We start from the raw sequence: 16,509 nt of genomic DNA, 5'->3' as shown, positions 1-16,509 counted from the left end.
GACTCTCCCTGGTAATTAGCTATAGCACCAGGCCAGAGGAGGGGGACACAACCCCAGATCCCTAACAAGAGCCGGCTGTGCCGCCATCTGCCACAATCCCCTCTGTGCTGCATCCAGACGGGTCTGTGCCTTGCTACAAGCTGCTGCTGCTTGGCTCACTGCTCCCTCCCGCCTGCCTCGCACCACCGCTGCGTTCATCCCCTTTCTGCTTGTCAGAAAACAACGGGCATATTTGTGCACCCCGGGCCAGGAGGACACAAGGCTCTGCCTGGGTGTATAATACACTCCCCCATTGGAGTGCATCAAAGCAATCACAAACCATGTGCCAGGCCCAGCCAGGCTGTGAGAAGAAGCCGTGCCAGTGACGTGAGTGGATTTGTGCCCATTTACACCAGGGGAGAGCTCGGCCTGTGCACGCCCTGTGGAAGACTAACTAGCCATGCCGTCGAGTGCCCAGGCCTGGGGTGACTGGCAGAGTGCCCTGCACACCCAGCCGCCCTTGCCCGGGGATGGTCATGGCGGGCAGAAACAGTAGCCCAAGTGGTGTGAAGTCCCTTTGTTCACCAGGTCAGCCCTTGCCTCCTTTCTCACTGAGCTTATGAGGGGGTTTTTGGCCCCTGTCCACTGCCGTCAGACCCAGGCCTCTGCTAAGGGCAGATGTCTCACAGTGGCACATGGAGCAGGCCAGGCTTCGTGTCTGGAAGGAGAACAGGCAGAGCTGTCGTCTGATGGTGTTTGTGTACCGGGACACCAGGCTGCCTTGGGGAGCAGTGACCTCAGCTCTCCCACCCCACCCCCTGGCTCAGATCATAAGATAAGAACTGCCATTGTGGGCGGCAGGTAGGGGAGGCTGGGGGAGGCTGTGCCTCCCCAAAAAGCCAGTGTGGCCCGCCCACACTCCACCCCCACCCCCAGGCGGTGCTGCTGGGCCCAGGGGCCATGCTGCCCGCCTTTCCGGGGCTGCAGCAGCTGTGGGCACCAGCCAGCCTGGGGTGGGGGTGGCAGCCGTGGTGGGGTGACTCTGGGTTCTGGGGAGCGTGGAAGGGGCGGGGCTGGGGGCTAGCCTCCCCCAGCCCGCAGTTCTCGCGCCGCCCATGATTGTCAGACCAAAGGTCCATCTAGCCCAGTATCCTGTCTCCTGACAGTGGCCAATGCCAGGTGCCCCAGAGGGAATGAGCAGAACAGGGAATCACCAAGTGACCCATCCCCTGCCGCCCACTCCCAGCCTCTCACTAGCCCTGTCCAGAGCGTTGCAGCCACAGAGGACCCAGCGCACTGAAAGCTGAAATGGATCATTCCAGGAGGCTGTGGCCTGCCCGCCATCCCATGAACGGGGCTCTGCCTCCTACAGACTCTGCTAGGCCTCCTGCTTTCGGCTCCCTGTTGGCTTTGTTGGTCCGGGAGCCACGGACAGATCCACACGGCGGGAGCTGGGCTCCTTGCAGCAATTGCACTGTCCGGCAGCTGCTCTGTACTGGGGAGGTTGGATTTCATGTTACTCAGACCCCAGCCCTAGCTCCCTGGGGCACTAGAAAAGTCCACCAAAAATGCAAACTCAAATATTGGAATTGCAAACACTTGACTTCCCCTGTGCTGGGAGCAGCTAGACTCATCCCTCCTTCACTGGCTTTGCAACGGGGACATAACCCTCCACCACACCATTGCTGGGGTGTGTGTGTGTGTCTCTCCTCAGCCGCAGGGCCCCTGCCCCCCTACGGCCGCTAACCCATATGGAGCAATCTCTTCCTCCCCTCTGCTGCCTAGAAACAGGCCCCAGCTGCAAAGTTTGGATCTGGATCCAGGCGTGAATTTCCCCAAAGTCCCGGGAGGCTCAGAGCCGGGTTTTGGTTTGGTTCATTGCAGAGCTGGGGTGGGGGTGGGGGGGCGTAGCTGTGACATATGGATCTGCGTTTGGATCACAGCTCCCCGAGGTTCACTCAGGGGTGTCTGGGCTGCTGGGGTCCGGTTCAGCTCACTCTAGCTACAGAGTTCACATCCTGGTGGGAATTTCTCCCAAGCCGAAGGATTTCCAGCTCTGGGGTTTGGTTCAGCCCTGAGGCTCACCCGTGGCCCCCCAAGAAGGGCTTGGAGCTCACCATCCCTGTGCAAAGGTGCTGCGCTAGAGCAACCCCTTGTCTCCCCATCCCGGCCTTACTCCGTTGAGCAGACGAGCAGATCGTGCCAAGAGGGAGATGAAACCCTGTGTTCTCACCACCCCCTACCCCGGCCCTCGCACCCTCCAAGATGCTCGGCACAACGGTTCCTTCTTCCAGCTGGCAGTTTTGTGGGGTTTGCTGCCCTCCTCTGTGTACTATGCTGAAACTTCCCCTTTATTTCTGGCCAGCCCAGTTGGATGAGTGTCACCCACTCAGCCACACTAAGAGCAAGCTACCCACCTGCAGCATTAGGCATGGTGCTAGTTTGGGCCCCGAGAACCTGCTGGGCCCAAGCCTGCTCCTCTGCATCCCTTGTAACCAGCCGAGCCCTCGCCACAGCTCCCCGAACACGCCTGAGATTGGCCCTGGAGTTAAAATAGCCCCAGCCATGGCGCCTGCCTCGCCCCAGGCCTGGCAGTGGAGCCCAGCGTGTGATTAATGACACCTGCTGCGGTCAGCGCCAGGTTAGTTTTAAACCGTGTTCCCCGGGGGCGAAAGGGCCCCTTACAGCACCAAGCTATCAGAGACGAAAGGACTGAGCCCTCCCAGCCAGCGAGAGGGGCATTAATCTCCTTCTGTCTTTTCAGCTGACACCCCAGGCCAGGTTTTCAGTGAGGCTCACCCTGCAGAAATCTGTGGGATTGCACACCCAGTTTGCACGTGCTAGCTCTGCCCTTCTGCACAGATATCAGGGCGTGGCGCAGTAGATGGCCAGTGCTGGTAATCTGCACCCACAGCGACCCAGCTGGCCCCCAGTTTCCCTCTGGTCGCAGGACCCTGTCAATACCACACAGGGGCGGGAGGTGGGGGGGAGCGATTTAAAAACCAGCCTCAGTTCTCAGTGCTTGGCCGTTCCTGTGGATTCCTGTCATTTCACTCAGACCCCAGTCTGCCTTTTCTCAGGCAAAACGCCCACTGATGTCATTGGGCCAAATGAATCCCCACCGATGTTTCCCGGGGGATGAATTTGGACCAGGGAATTTTGCCAGAGTATGGAGTGCAGGATTGGGTCCTTGTCAGCCCAGACTTTCTCGTTGTGCCTGGCCTACTTCTGCACCCCTTCCCTAAACACCTTTCTCTCTCCCGATAGTCTGCTGTAAACGTAGGCGCCTTGGGCCCCGCCGAACAACGTGTGTTCAGACACTCTTTCAGACCCCTCTAAAATTAGTGTCTACATCTCACAAGCTCATGCACCCAATTACACGGCAGTATGGGGCACGCAATGCATGTACTAAAGCACTAGATGCGTACATGGCCATGAAAATCCAGGATGCTCCTGTGGTCGTCATGGTAATTGCACACCCAAATGAGGCACATAGGTGCATATGCATTTTTGTATCTAGTGGGGATTGGCCCAGGGTGGTGCTGGATAACAGCATCCTCCCTGTCCTGGGTGTTTCTCAAAGCAGCTGCGGGTTGGAGTTCTTCTCCAATCCCATTCTGTCTCGAGTTGGGCTGGCCAGCAGGTCTGGCTCTGAACTTACATCCACTCATTTTACACCTCCGGGGAGTCAGGCCTTGTTTACCCTGCTGTAAGTGAGGTCAGGATCTGGCTCCAGATCTTTTAATAACCGTTTCATAAGCTGTCAAGAGTCAGCTGCAGAGCATGCATGTCACTGATTTTTTGGGCAAGTCTGTGCCACTTATAAACCTATAACAGCCTTGTTTCAGGGGGCAGCCACGGGCAGAGTGCCTACCCTGCCTTAAAGCCTCGTTCCTGCCTGTGTTTTCAGAATGACGTGTTGAAAAGCAAAGCTAACGGAGGCTGGCTGAAGGAGCCACTCACATCGGTGAAAGAAATCGCAATCAGAGGGAACAGCTGGGTCATTGGTTATAGACCTGCAGAATCAAGTGATTCTGCTTTGTATGGAGACAATTCGATGGAGATGGCCACTTGCATGAGGACGCATGGGGCCAAATTCTGCTCTCCATGATCAGCCAGCCTGGAACTCTCCGCTAACCACAGCAAAGATGCTCAGGAGAGAAGCGACACCTAGTACACCCCAGTCAGAAGTGAGCCGCAGGAGAATGAAAGGCATGGAGGCCAGGGGATGAGGGTTGAATGCCTGCAAAAACGATACTGCTCTCCAGCATCCGCCTGCAATCGCCAGAGAGGGTCTAGCTAGCCGAGTAGGGGGAGCAGCTGTTTGGGGTGGAGTAACTGGTATGAACCTGAGAGTAAACGGTCCCCTGGTGAGATCTAGGATGGTTGCAGCTGATCATTCAAAACAGCCTGAGTCACTGCCTCATCTCTGGGGCAAGGCGGAATCCAGCGGCTTAGGGAGGGCTCTGGAAAGCACTGGGCCTCAGCAGACCCTGAGCTCAGCCCCAGTCTAGATCAGGAGAGTGCATGTGCCCCATGGGATGGCACAGCTTGCTCCCCATGGCACAGGCAGCTCAGCTGTGCTTCCTCCCATGTTGGGGTGCAAGGAAGGAGCTGTCTCTATGCTCCCCTGTTCACAGGGGTTGCACTGTGCCCCTCTCAGTGTGGGGTGTAAGCAGGGGGCTCTCTCTTCCCCTAGCAAACCTGGGGCAAGCTGCACAAGGGCCAGAATGGACCAGTAAATAAAATCCAGAGCCCCCTGAAATGTTCAGCAATGCAAACAATTGCCAGATTCATCCCAAGCCCAGCAGACAGACAAGTGTGAGGGAAATGCTGCTCATTGAGGGCTTTGGTGCCCCAACCATGCAGGGTCTGAGCGGTATCCATCCACTGGTATCTCCGGATGCACTAGGCAGCAGCAGTGACTCTGCTTCCAAACTGGGGGCAATGTGAAAACTAGCCCTTTCTGCCATGCCCAGCTGTGCCTCAGTTTCCCCATCTGTCACATGTGGATAACGTCCACCTCATGATGCTGTTGTTTGGCTTCTAACCTTAACCACGCAGGTCTCTGCAATCTGCCACTGGGAAGCACCGGAGCATATTATCCAAAGTGACCCCCAGGCTCCCAAGTTGTCAATAAATCTCTATAAGAACTTAGTTTCAATTGGAGAAACAAAATATGCAGTGTTAATAGGGTGACCAGACTGCAGGTGTGAAAAAGCGGGATGGGGATGGAGGGTAAGAGGTGTTTTTGTAAGACAAAGACCCAAATATTAGGACTGTCCCTATAAAACAGGGCCATATGGTCACTCTAAGTGTTACTAATTCAAGATGCTGAATTTAGGCACAATCCAATTTGGCTCCATTTGGCTTCTCTGCTGGGTTGATGTGCTCAGTAATTGTGACATCCGATACATTGGATTATTCATCCTGGAAACTGCTAGGTTTATGAGCTACGCCTGAGTTATACAACAGAGTTTCACTTCAGTTATTAATCAGGCCAAGCAGCCATTTTTAGTGCTTCCCAGGCTACAGAGCGAGAGAGATGATCCTTTGAATACTACCGAAGCCATCTGCTATTCGCAGTAAAAATATGCTGCTTGGGAACGGGAAGTAAGTGAGGATCCGTTTGCTGGGGAATGATGGCTCAGTTCTGTGCTGGAAATAGGCATAACGCTGGGAACACAGCATAGCAAGAGCAGAACCGATGGCGTCCTTTGGTGTGATTAGACCTGGTGCAACGGCAAAACTGTGGACACCAATGGATTTTATTGGCTGAAAATAGGCAGAGACTTGGCATGTGCATGAAACCATCCACTCCCAATGTGGAGGCCAAGCAATCTATGGGGTGATCCAACACATGTCAAATGTACAGCTCCCAGCAGATCCAGGCGGTCACATGGTGTGATGCAGTAGGGACTGTCTGTGTGGGGAGTGGGAGAGCAGGGGAGGACTTTAGGGGATGGACGATGCCAGGGCCTGTAACCTGAGCTAGGTAAGGGAGGGGAAAGGTCAAACACCTTTGCCCGGGAAGGGAAACAAAGGAAGGGAGCGGCAGGAGGGAAGCAGTTGGAGTTTGGGCTTGGGGCTGTGTGGGCGGAATTCAGGGTATCCTAGCTAGGATCCAAGCACCCTGAAAGCCCAGAAGGACTCGGTGGAGGGGTCCTGACTGTGCCTGCAAGCTCTGCTGTAACCTGTGTTCCTGTTGTCCAATAAACCTTCTGTTTTACTGGCTGGCTGAGAGTCACTGTGGGTCCCAGGAAGAGGGGTGCAGGGCCGGACTCCCCCACACTCCGTGACAACTGGTGGCAGCGGCGGGATATACTGCACCCCGTGGACGGCGCTTCCTGCAGTAAGTGACTGGGGAGCAGTAAAACGAAGGGGTGGTTAACCCCTGGGAGTGTGTGCCCAGTGAGAAGGACTTTGCAGTAACAGGGTCCCCCGGGGGATTGCAGCGAGCGGTCCCAGGGGCGGAGGAGTCTGCAGCTCGACCCTGGCAGAGAGGTGGTGACCTCACGAAGGGCTGGTGCACTAGGGGTCCCCCTGGAAACCGTGGGGAGCGGCGAGCACCCCGGCCTGTGAGTGGCCAGCAGGAAGATGTATGCCAAGCGGCGCAAGTGTGACCTGGTGGAGCTGTGTAAACAGAGGGGGCTGCCCCCAGGGAGGCTCAGCAAGGACCAGCTGATTGCCCAGCTGGAGCAGGGAGACCGCATGAATGAACGGATCCCTGTCTCTGAGGGAGGCAGCCGAGCAGATGCAGCGCAGGCACCAGTGACTGTCCCTGCTGGGAGTGGTCAGCCGGCAGACGAGGGCTTCCCGAGACCCCCCCTTCCTAGGCATAGAGGAAGGGCGGGGAGGAGCCCAGTGTATACCGAGGGCACCGTGACACCCCCGGCCAGCAGGGGAGCTTCACGGCGAAGCTCACCCCCCAGCAGGGGATCCTCCCGGCAACGCTCGGCATCCGTGGAGCGGATGCGGCTGGAATATGAAAGGGAGCTGAGACGGGAGGAGCTCGAGTTAAAGAGGCGAGAGCTGGAGGAGAAGGCGAAACAACGGGAACATGAGCTGGAGGAGAAGGCGAAACAGCGTGAACATGAGGAGAACCAGCGTAAACATGAGGAGAACCAGCGCCAGCGTGAGTGGGAGGAGAAGGAGAAACAGCGTAAACATGAGCTGGACCTGGCCCGGCTGAGGAGCAGTGAGGCCCCGGCTGCGGTGAGTGAGGGGGGACCCAAGCCTACAAAGAGCTTTGATAAGCACTTGCTGCCCCGGCGTAAGGAGGGGGAGGACATAGATACCTTCCTGACGGCTTTTGAGAATGCCTGCGAGCTGCACAGGGTTGACCCTGCAGACAGGATTGCAGTTCTCACCCCCTTACTGGACTCCACAGCCGTGGAGGTGTACAGCCGACTGAAAGGGGCGGAGGCAGGGGACTACGAACTGTTCAAACAGGCCCTGCTCCGCGAGTTTGGGCTGACTCCTGAGATGTACCGGAAAAAGTTCCGGAGCCAGCGTAAAACCCGTGAGGTTACATACCTGCAACTGGTCAACCGGGCGCAGGGGTATGCTCGCAAGTGGACAGCTGGGGCCCAAACTAAAGAGGACCTGCTTGACCTATTTATACTGGAGCACCTGTACGAGCAGTGCCCGTCCGACCTGAGGCTGTGGTTGATGGACCAGAAGCCGGAGAACCCGCAGCATGCAGGCCAGCTGGCCGACCAATTTGTGGACAGTCGGGCAGGGGATGGCAGGGAGGAGTCTCGAAGGAGCAAGCCTGCCTCAACGCAGAGAGAGAGTCATCATGGGACCTCCCAAAGGGGGCCTATGGAGAACCCCCCCAAAAGGGGAACATCCAGCGGCAGGTCCCTCCGACCCACGCAAGGGGACCCACGAGATATGGGCTGCTATCGCTGTGGCCAACGAGGTCACATACGGGCCCAGTGCCCCAAGCTCAGGGACAGACCAAGCAGACCCAACCCGCAGAGGGTGGACTGGGTAAAAACCCAATCGGAGGAGGGGCTACGTTCCCAGGAAAGGGGGGTTGGCAACATACCACCTGTTGATGCTCCCGGTTCCGGGTTTTTGGTTTACCGGGTGGGCGCGGGGCTGCCCCTCCGGAAAGAGTGCATTGTTTCCCTGGAAGTGGATGGGAGGAAGGTCACTGGGTACTGGGACACGGGCGCAGAGGTGACGCTGGCCCGGCCCGAGGTGGTGGCCTCAGATCGGATGGTGCCCGACACCTACCTGACCCTGATGGGCGTGGGCGGGACCCCATTCAAGGTACCCGTGGCAAGGGTACACCTGAAATGGGGGGCCAAGGAGGGCCCCAAGGATGTGGGGGTACACCAATATTTGCCCACTGACGTGTTAATGGGAGGGGACCTTGAGGACTGGCCTAGTAACACCCAGAGTGCCCTGGTCGTGACTCGTAGTCAGAGTCGGCAAATGGCACTGCTCCCCGACAACGGGGAAGGTACTCGACCTGAGGTGCAGGACCCTAACTCAGGGAGCGGGGAACGCCCAGGGGCACGGTGCAGAGAGGCTGCGGCCTCAGACCCAGCCAGCAAGAGAGAGCCGGTCCCCATTCCTGTCCCAGCTGCTGAGTTCCAGGCCGAGTTGCAGAAAGATCCCTCCTTGCGGAAGCACAGGGACCGGGCTGACCTTAGTGCGGTACAGACCATGAGGAGAGGTTGCAAGGAGAGGTTCCTGTGGGAGAAGGGGTTCCTGTACCGAGAATGGGCTCCCCCAGGGGAAGTAGAGTCATGGGGGATCAGGAGGCAGCTGGTGGTTCCCCAGAAGTTCCGTCACAAGCTGTTGTACCTGGCCCATGACATCCCTCTCGCAGGGCACCAGGGAATCCGGCGCACCAGGCAGAGGCTGCTACAGAACTTTTACTGGCCTGGGGTCTTTACCCATGTCCGACAGTACTGCCAATCCTGTGACCCCTGCCAGAGGGTGGGGAAGGCCCGGGACAAGGGGAAAGCGGCTTTGAGGCCTTTACCCATCATAGAAGAACCTTTCCAGAAGGTAGCCATGGACATAGTGGGACCTCTCAGCAAGACGACCCGGTCAGGGAAGAAATACATCCTGGTGGTCGTGGATTTTGCCACTCGCTACCCCGAGGCGGTGGCCTTGTCCTCTATCGAAGCAGACACAGTGGCAGATGCGCTGCTGACAATTTTCAGCCGGGTGGGGTTCCCCAAGGAGGTCTTAACGGACCAGGGGTCCAACTTCATGTCGGCCCTGCTCCGGTCCTTATGGCAGAAATGTGGGGTCCAGCACAACTGGGCCTCAGCGTATCACCCCCAGTCCAACGGGCTGGTAGAAAGGTTCAACGGGACGCTGAAGATGATGCTAAAAACATTTATGAACCAGCATCCGCAAGATTGGGACAAGTACTTACCTCACCTGCTGTTTGCGTACAGGGAGGTACCCCAGGAATCTACTGGGTTTTCACCTTTCGAACTGTTGTATGGAAGGCAGGTGAGGGGGCCCCTAGACCTGATGAGGGACGAATGGGAGGGGAAGGCCGCTCCCGAGGGAGAGTCAGTGGTGGAGTATGTCCTGACCTTCCGGGAAAGACTGGCCGAGCTCATGGGCCTGGCCAGGGAGAATCTGGCCCGAGCCCAGAGGAGGCAGAAGGTCTGGTATGACCGCACAGCACGAACCCGTACCTTCGCCACCGGGGATCAGGTGATGGTTCTTATCCCCGTGAGGAGAAACAAACTCCAGGCCGCCTGGGAAGGGCCCTTCAAGGTTATCAAGCAACTGAATGAGGTAAACTATGTGGTGGAGCTGTCAAACCGGGCACATCACCGTCGGGTGTACCATGTGAACATGATGAAACCATACTATGACAGGGGGAATGTGGTGTTGGCCGTGTGTGGACATTGGGAGGGGCAGGGAGATGACCCCTTAGTGGATCTATTCCCTGGGACAAAAGCTGGTTCCCCCCTGGAGGCGATTCCCCTCTCTGAGCAACTGACCCCGGGCCAGCACGCTGAGATCAGAGGGGTGCTGCATCTGTACCGACAGCTGTTTTCCAACCAGCCTGGACGCACTAATTTGACTGTCCACCGGGTGGAGACGGGGTCACATCCCCCTATAAGATGCTCCCCTTTTCGGGTCACTGGTAAAACTGCCCAGGATCTTGAAAGAGAGGTCAGGGACATGCTGGCTTTGGGGGTGATCCAGCCGTCTTCCAGCCCTTGGGCCTCGCCAGTGGTGCTAGTCCCCAAGAAGGATGGGTCAATCCGGTTCTGTGTGGACTATCGAAAGCTCAATGCCATCACCGTATCTGATGCCTACCCTATGCCCAGGCCTGACGAGCTCCTAGACAAGCTAGGAGGTGCTCGGTACCTCACCACTATGGATCTTACCAAAGGCTACTGGCAAGTGCCGCTGGACGCAGATGCCAGGCTGAAATCGGCCTTTATCACCCCTCTGGGGCTCTATGAGTTTCTGACCCTGCCCTTCGGCCTCAAGGGAGCGCCAGCCACCTTCCAGCGCCTGGTGGATCAGCTACTGAGGGGGATGGAGAGTTTTGCCGTGGCGTATATTGACGACATCTGCATCTTCAGCCAGACCTGGGAGGACCACATGTCCCAGGTTAAACAAGTCCTAGACCGACTCCGAAAGGCTGGGTTAACCATAAAGGCTGAGAAGTGCAAGGTGGGGATGGCCGAAGTATCTTACCTGGGCCATCGGGTGGGGAGCGGCTGCCTGAAGCCGGAACCAGCCAAGGTGGAGGTGATCAGAGACTGGCCTGCTCCCCAAACCAAAAAGCAGGTACAGGCCTTTATTGGGATGGCGGGGTACTATCGAAGGTTCGTGCCCCACTTTAGTGCCATAGCCGGCCCCATCACTGAACTATGCAAAAAGGGGAAGCCAGACAAGGTGATCTGGACTGAGCAGTGCCAGGAGGCTTTCCGGGCGCTGAAGGAGGCTCTGGTTAGTGGCCCAGTTCTGGCAAACCCAGATTTTGACAAACCCTTTATGGTGTTCACTGATGCCTCAGACACGGGACTGGGGGCAGTGTTAATGCAGGAGGATGAAAAGGGGGAGAGACACCCCATCGTGTACCTGAGTAAGAAGCTGCTACCCCGGGAACAAAGCTACGCAGCCATCGAGAAGGAATGCCTGGCCATGGTGTGGGCCCTTAAGAAACTAGAGCCATATCTCTTTGGGCGACACTTCACCGTGTACACCGACCACTCTCCCCTGACCTGGCTGCACCAGATGAAAGGAGCCAACGCCAAGCTCCTGAGGTGGAGCCTGCTCCTGCAGGACTATGACATGGACGTGGTCCATGTGAAAGGAAGTGCCAACCTGACAGCGGATGCGTTGTCCCGGAGAGGGGGCCCTGAACTTCCCCAGGTCACTGGGCAGAGTGACCCCGCTCAGTTCAGTCTCGAAGGGGGGAGAGATGTGATGCAGTAGGGACTGTCTGTGTGGGGAGTGGGAGAGCAGGGGAGGACTTTAGGGGATGAACGATGCCAGGGCCTGTAACCTGAGCTAGGTAAGGGAGGGGAAAGGTCAAACACCTTTGCCCGGGAAGGGAAACAAAGGAAGGGAGCGGCAGGAGGGAAGCAGTTGGAGTTTGGGCTTGGGGCTGTGTGGGCGGAATTCAGGGTATCCTAGCTAGGATCCAAGCACCCTGAAAGCCCAGAAGGACTCGGTGGAGGGGTCCTGACTGTGCCTGCAAGCTCTGCTGTAACCTGTGTTCCTGTTGTCCAATAAACCTTCTGTTTTACTGGCTGGCTGAGAGTCACTGTGGGTCCCAGGAAGAGGGGTGCAGGGCCGGACTCCCCCACACTCCGTGACACATGGTCTGAACCCCAAAACACACCACCTGATGGGCTGCCTCTAGCTCCCATTTCAGTCAACAGCGAAACTCCCATGGACTTTGAGCAGAACAGAATGGGGACCAGCACCGGCTGCTGCCACCGTTCCAAGGGTCAGACTGGGACAACAAAAGTGAAGGCAGGTGCATTTTGTGGACGGAGGCACAGCAAAGATGAGGGTTATTCTGAGCAAATGTGTCTCAAAATGGTGCCCGGCAGGTCTGTAGGATCAGGGAATGCCTGGGCTTGAAGTCATACATTTGATTTCAGTGAGACGGTGTCAAACCTAGTCTCAGATTTGGACCTTAGCGCCCAAAATATGGGGGTTAGCATGAAAACCTCCAAGCTTAGTTACCAGCTTGGACCTGGTAAAGCTGCCACCACCCAAATTGTTAGAGTGTTTTGGGGCACTCTGGTCCCCCCAAAAACCTTCCCTTGGGGACCCCAAGACCCAAATCCCTTGAGTCTCACAACTAAGGGAAATAAACCTTTTCCCTTCCCCCCCTCCAGGTGTTCCTGGAGAGAGACACAGAAGCAAGCTCCGTGAATCTAAACAGAGGGATTCCACCCTCCCCATTCCCAGCCTTGGAAAACAGAAGTACCGAGAGTTAATCTCTCTTTCCCCTTCACCCAGAGGGAATGCAAAGTCAGGCTAGTAAATCTAACACACACAGATTTCCCCCTGACTTCTTCCTCCCACCAATTCCCTGGTGAGCACAGACTCAATTCCCTGGAGTTCCCCACTAAAGAAAAACTCCAACAGGTCTTAAAAAGAAAGCTTTATGTAAAAAGAAAGAAAAATACATAAAAATGGTCTCTCTGTATTAAGGTGACAAATACAGGGTCATTTGCTTAAAAGAATATTGAATAAACAGCCTTATTCAAAAAGAATACAATTCAAAGCACTCCAGCAACTATATCCATGTAAATACAAAAGAAAACAATAGAAACCTTACTGCCTTACTATATGGTACTTACAACTTGGAAATAGAAGATTAGAAAGCAGGAAACAGAAATCACTTCTCATAGCCGAGAGAGTGCAGGCAGAAGACCCAGAACAAAGGACTCACACACCAAAAAACCCTCCACCCAGATTTGAAAAAGTCTTGTTTCCTGATTGGTCCTCTGGTCAGGTGTTTCAGGTTACTTCTTTCCAGGTGTAAGAGACATTAACCCTTAGCTATCTGTTTATGACAGACGGTCCATGTGCATGGCTGTTTGCAGGACCGTGGCCCTAGAGATGGCTGGGGTGAGGTGTCTAGTCACAGGTCGCCAAGGGATGAACTTGACTTGAGCTTCCTTCTGCCCCTGCAGTTAGTCAGGAGCAGGGTGCAGAGAGTGCCTGCTGGGGATCAGGGCCGGCGCTTCCATTTAGGCGACCTAGGTGGTCGCCTAGGGCACCAGGATTGGGATGGCAGCATTTTGCCGCCCTCGGCAGCAATTCGGCAGCGAGAGGTCCTTCCGCGCTCCATGTCTTTGGCGGCAATTCAGCGGCGGGGAGGGTCCTTCTGCGCTTCGGGTCTTTGGCGGCAAATCTGCGGCGGGGCCTTCACTCGCTCCGGGGCCCACCGCTGAAGTGCCCCTAAGACCGGGAGCGCGGAAGGACCCCCGCCTAGGGCACCAAAAACGTGATGCCGCTCCTGCTGGGGAGGCCCGGGGAGGAATGGCTTTTGGAAGGTCAGGCTCTGTACACAGGGCTGGGTGACCCCCTAGCCGGTGAGTTTTCTGTTGACTTGCTGGTTGTGTTGACTTATTTGACTTTTTTCTCATGAAAATTAGCCGATGAGGCTAAGAACGTGTGGCTACGACTCCTCGTTCTAGAGTCGCTCCCTCAGCTCCTGGGGAAATTCTCTGCCTTCAAAGGGAGGTGACGCTTAGAAAGATCAAGGGCAGGACGAGCTTTTAATGGTTGCTCTGGTTTGGACACATTGAGCCAAATGCTGCATCATCACCCCGCCCGGACTTCAATTCTTCTCCCAACTGCACCTGAACTCAGCCGGGGGCTCCAGCAAGGATGTGTGGGAAATGGAGCAGACTTGGCCCTAGGAATCTAATCTGTCAGCAGAGATTGCAACAGAAGGGGGAAAAAAATGCTGGAATCAAAGATTTCCCGTTACATGGCCTATGTTAGCAGCAAGGGTTGTTCAGGGCTCAAACGCTACCAGGAATATTTCCAGAAATGTGTCAAGACAAGACACTGCCTGCCCCATCCTGTCGACCTTGCATAGTCCAGCTGGCTAGCAGAGCATCCTTACCAGCTTCATTCATGTGCCCCATGGGGGATATTTGGGTTGGCTGCTCCTCTTGGCTCTGCGTTGGGAGCTGTAGGAAGAGAAAACTCTTGCTTTCTGCAGCAAATTCTCCAGGAAAGTGCATGGAAAACAGTCTGAAGGAATCTGCGGGGTTATAGTAGCAGATGGGAATTTGGAGGAAAGATTTGCACTCCGAGGTCACGCCCACAAGGGACAGTCAGGATGATTTAGAAGCTGCACATCAAACATGCTCTCACACACAGAGCTTGTCGGCTGTCGGGGTTTTCCTACCTGAACCGGGGATTAAATGCACAGGGGTGCAATGTGGAGAAAGCCTCATTTGCATATTACTCTACAAGCATAAGGTAACTCAGCCTCGCCTGCAGCAAGGGAGCGGTAGGGGAGATAGTAGGAAAATCTCTCTTACTCCAAGGGTGGTGAAGCTCTGGGCTAGGTTTCCAAGGGAGGTTGTGGAATCCCCGGCATTGGAGGTTTTTCAGAACAGGTTGGACAAACTCCTGTCGGGGATGGTCTAGGTTTGCTTGGTCCTGCCTTGGTCCTGGGGGAAGGACTTGTGACATTTCGAGGTCCCTTCCAGCCCAACACGTCTAGAATTCTCTATCCCAGCAAACAACCCCAGGCCACGCGGTGGCCTCAATTACATCACACGTGCGTGTGACTGAGTGGAGGCGGAGTGCCCCGCTGGCTGGGATGCAAGGCTTTCTGAGGTGAGAGGCGAGCACAAAGGGCGAGGGGGATTAGCATTATTATTGCTCTCCCAAGCGACCCTTCTGTGTCCATTCCCTTCTGATGCCCTGGAAAATTCCGATCTGGTGTAAGCTTTGGCCCACGTTGTGTGAATTCCCTGCACCTTTCGGCAGGTCTAGTTGAAAGCCCAGAAGGGTGACTCCTTTCCCAAAGCTCATGGATTCTTTCCAGCAGTTCCACTGAATGCAGTTATGTGTATCCTTGTTCTAGGTCGACCACGGTCTCTGCTCTCACCCCCAGAGGCTGGAGTAGCAGGCTGGCTCGGGAAAGGTGGAAGGGCTCTGCAAAGCATAAAAGCAAAGCAAACATAAGCCTTTCCCACTGCTCCCTAGGGACCATTCATCCTGATGCTGACGGTGCAACCTTCCTACTTCTCTGGCTGTAGCTAGTCAGACCTGGGCACCCTCCCTCGCACTTCCTTGTGCTCTGAAGTCAGTCTGCAGAACAGATCACACCTTGCAGCAAGGAGGGAGAAAGTCTCCAGTTCCCTTACGGAAACTTCTCAGGCAAAAAAGACCAGAAAGGAACATTTAGGCATAAAGAAGAGTCTTAAATCAGTGACGCTTCCAAAAGCCAGGGCCCCTGACTGGAGCAGAGGGAGAAGTTCCAGACACTCTTCTTTAGCCTCACATAAGCACCTTGCCTTTATCGCTGTTTATTTCCATTTGCGCCCCCCCCCCAGTTATGGTGCCCAGGATATTGGCCGATACAGGTGAGACAGCTGCAGACCATGTAGCAACACTGATCTACACCCCCCAGCTCAGGACCTGACCCTTGGGATCAGAACCCTGGGGTGACAACATGCCCATTGTATTGCCGGAGATGCATTTATTCAGGCTTACACCAGAGCTGCATTTAGCCTCAGAGCCCAGTTTTCAAACGCAGGCTGCTAAATAGGGTGTCCAACTCCCACACATACCAGCAATTAAGGTTGTTAACATGTGGCACTTCCAATCAAGGATCACACTTTAATGTCCTTAGTAAGCTCAGCGTCACGGTCCCTCTGGGAGAGTTTTTGATTTAGCAGCCATCGTAACGAGAGGTAAATGGCAATCTGGCCACCAGCATAGCTTTCCTCCAGGAGGGGGTGCTCTGAATGGCTTTTGGCAGATCATAGAGCAGTAGGACTGGAAGAAAGTTAATTTTACACCAACATTTTGAGAGGAAAAGTCATTTCCAGCCAAAAAACCAACTTCAACTTTTCGTTTTGAAATGGTCAAAACGGGACTTTGCAGCAATTAAAAAAAAAAATTCCAGAGTGTTTTGGATTCAGGTGATTGGTTGAAACTGACCCTTTCAGGAAATTCCTGACTAGCTTTACTTAGAGCTTTGCTGCCGGCTGAGGGCCTGGGGTCTGCACAGGGTGCTGGGTGGCTGCAGGGGGAACGAAAGGGAGCAGGCCCTGACCCCGGCACAGAGCATGAAACAACAAACTAGGATGAGCTCTGTGGCTCAAAAGCTTGTCTCATCAATGGCAGTCGGTCCAATAAAAGATAGTCCCTGCCCCACCTGGTCTCCCAAACAACAAAACAGGCTGCAGTTCAAAGGAACCAGCAGCACTGAGCATGGAGGAGGAATCCCCATGGACCTGGCCACCAAGCGTAAAGACAGGCTCCACCCACATCATTCTTCTGCTCCAGATCTGAACTTCCGGAAAGTCTGGGGTG

Source organism: Gopherus flavomarginatus, chromosome 11 (assembly GCF_025201925.1).
Source record: "Gopherus flavomarginatus isolate rGopFla2 chromosome 11, rGopFla2.mat.asm, whole genome shotgun sequence".
In the NCBI taxonomy this organism is placed as follows: domain Eukaryota; kingdom Metazoa; phylum Chordata; order Testudines; family Testudinidae; genus Gopherus; species Gopherus flavomarginatus.
This window is presented reverse-complemented; position numbering follows the sequence as displayed.